Source organism: Octodon degus, unplaced genomic scaffold, assembly GCF_000260255.1.
Source record: "Octodon degus isolate 3935 unplaced genomic scaffold, OctDeg1.0 scaffold00140, whole genome shotgun sequence".
Taxonomy (NCBI): domain Eukaryota; kingdom Metazoa; phylum Chordata; class Mammalia; order Rodentia; family Octodontidae; genus Octodon; species Octodon degus.
In genome coordinates this window covers 1,868,656-1,871,443 of record NW_004524716.1, presented here as the reverse complement: position 1 = coordinate 1,871,443, position 2,788 = coordinate 1,868,656, and positions in this window count along the sequence as shown.

Sequence of the window (2,788 nt, the reverse complement as noted above, 5' to 3'; positions counted from 1 at the left end):
ATGCAGGGGATCGAACCCCCATCCCTGTGCTTGCCTAAGCAGGTGCTTAGTCTGCTGAGCCATCTTGCTGGTCTTTAGGTTCTTAATTTGGACACTAAATTAGTTCATTTTTCATTACTAGAACAACATATCCTAGACTGGGAAATTGATACAGAAAGAGGTTCATTTATTTAGCTCATAATTCTGGAGGACTAAGACTATAGCATTTTCAACTCTGAGAAAGGTCTCATGACAGATGATACCATGAGAAGAATGGCCTAAGAAGGATGAATCAGGGGGCCTGCCCTGTAGCTCAGTTCTTTAAGTGGCTGCTTCAACAAAGCTGTCAGGCTCAGGTTGCTGTGGTTCGATCCCCACAACTCAAGCCCGCCAAACCTGCCCTGAGGGTATTCGGAGCCAAAACAAAAAAAAAAAGGATGAATCATGTGGTGAGAGAGAAAGCCAAAGAGCCAGGCTTGTTCTGTCTCTGTCTCTCTCTCCCTTAAAAGGAATATATATCTCCTTTTCTAAGAACTCAAGATGCATGAGAACTTAATCAATTCCTTCCAAGGCTTGGTGCTCTCAATGACCTAAACACCTCCCAGTAGGCCCCTCTTAAGAGACCCAGACTCTCAGCCTCGTCACCATGGGGACTGTGTTTCCAACACATGCCTTCTGGGGAAAATACATAAAGAAAGAATGCAGAATTGAGATACTTTTGGTAATATTGTCCTACACGCCAAAGATTAAAATTGCTGAGGGAAGAGGGAACATGACACTGTCTTCCACTTCTTGTGGAGGTAAGAAGAAGAGCAGAAGTGTGTAAGAAAGTAAGTAACTCGCTTTTCCAAAAACACTGGGTGGGTTGTTGTTCCTAAGTGGGGATGTGGATTATCTCTTGGCAGAGAGTGACAAAAGGCAGAGCCACTAAGCCATCCTCAGTCTAGGTCTTGGAAATCACGTGGGTTCTTCCACAAAGAAGTGGTCTGCTTAGGCTGCCATCACTGGTCAGGCACATCAAACAATAGAAATTATTTTTTTTTACAGATCTGGAGACCAGAAGTCTAAGACAGAGCTGCTGTCAGAGCTGGTTTCTCCGGAGGCCTCTTTTCCTGGCTTGTAGATAGTTGTAGGTCTGTTGGCTGCACCCTTAGGTGACATTTCCTCTATCACACACCTGTCTGATGTCCTTTTCTCTGCTTATAAATTCACCAATAATACTGGATTTGGAATTTCCTCTTGTGACCTCATTTACCCTTAATTACCTCTTTAAAGCCTTACCACCAGGTACAGTCACCTTCTGACATGAGGTACTAGGAGTTAGGACTTCAATCTGGGAGGACGTAAGTCGGTCTGTAATGAAGGGGACAGTAAACCCATCATTGGGAGGAGCACACGGGAAGAGGCTGTGATTTGTTCAGGCACTAATGACCGTCTTCGTATTCTCACAAGAGCCAACACGCAGTGAAAAGAACTGAAATGTGGCCTGGGGTTATGGTAAGGCCTCTGTCACCACGTAATTTTCTCCCACTGCCACAGGAGAGAGTGACAGCAGCAGGGAGAACACGGTAGGGGAAGAACAGTGAGGGAAAGTGGAAAAGCAACAGTTCTCAGCATGCCTAGTCAGTCAGAGATTCACGAAGCACTCAAGAGTCCTGACAGGTGGAAACCGTGGTCCCGGGCCTCAGGAGTTCTGTGGCTCATTGGGACCCCAAGTAAGAACACATGGAAGGTTGTTCAGTACAGGGAGATGAGCCGAGAAGGCGCTAAGGTTGCATGGACACATCCATGTGCTTAGCACTGGGTCAGGCATACAGATATCGCTGGTGAGACAAATGGGCCCAGTCACAGACCAGTGATAGGCTTCTGCTCTGGAGCAGAGTGCGGGTGTGTACATGTGCACAGGTGTGCATGTGTGTGTGTTGAGGGGTGGGGGCAGACTTTGATTTAATAACCTCACACACCACTTCAGAGTGAGAAATGTGCTCCAAAAACAAAGGGCAGCCCAGAAAAATTGATTAAGAGTGAGTTCTCATTCATTTTCAGAGGAATTCTGAGAACCTAACTGGGGTGAAAGCCTCATCAGGAAGGAGGAGTGAGGCAGGTAAGGAGTCGAAGGAGGGCCGTGAGTGTGCTAGAGGCTCAGGAGAAAAGGAAGATTAAAAAACCCGTGCTGGGGATGTGGCTGGTAGCAGAGCTCGTGGCTGGCACGTACAAGGTCAGGTTCAATCCCAGCCAAAGCAAAGAAAGAAAAAGAAGGGCTGGGCACACAGCTCAGCGGATTAAAGCACCTGCAGGCAGGCTCAGGGGCCGGGAGTTCGATCTCTGGGCCTGCCATGCCGACTCCACCTTTGGGGTGTGCTGAGATGGCAATTGAGACTGGGCATGGTGGCGCATGCCTGTAATCCCAGCTCTCAGGAGGCTGTAAACAGGAGGATCACTCCGAGTCTGAACTAGTAGTGAAACCCTGAACACCCTGTAGACCCTTCCCTAAAATACAAAAAAAGAAAAAATCCCTCAATAATAAGAAAGTTTTTCTCATTGTACAAATGATGCATGCATATAGAACTGTTTTACGCAGAAGAATATTTTAAAATTACCCAAAATTAGGTTTTCTTGAGATAACTACTATGAAAACCAATGCTGGCTTTTTTCAGTGAATATCTTTAAGTGTATTTTCATTTTTTTCTTCCAGTTCTCTTTGTTCCTGGTCATGGGCCACTTACACCTTACTTCATATTAACCATATGGTTATATTCTTATACTTTTTGTACATTGTACATGATACATATTTATAAATTCATAAATT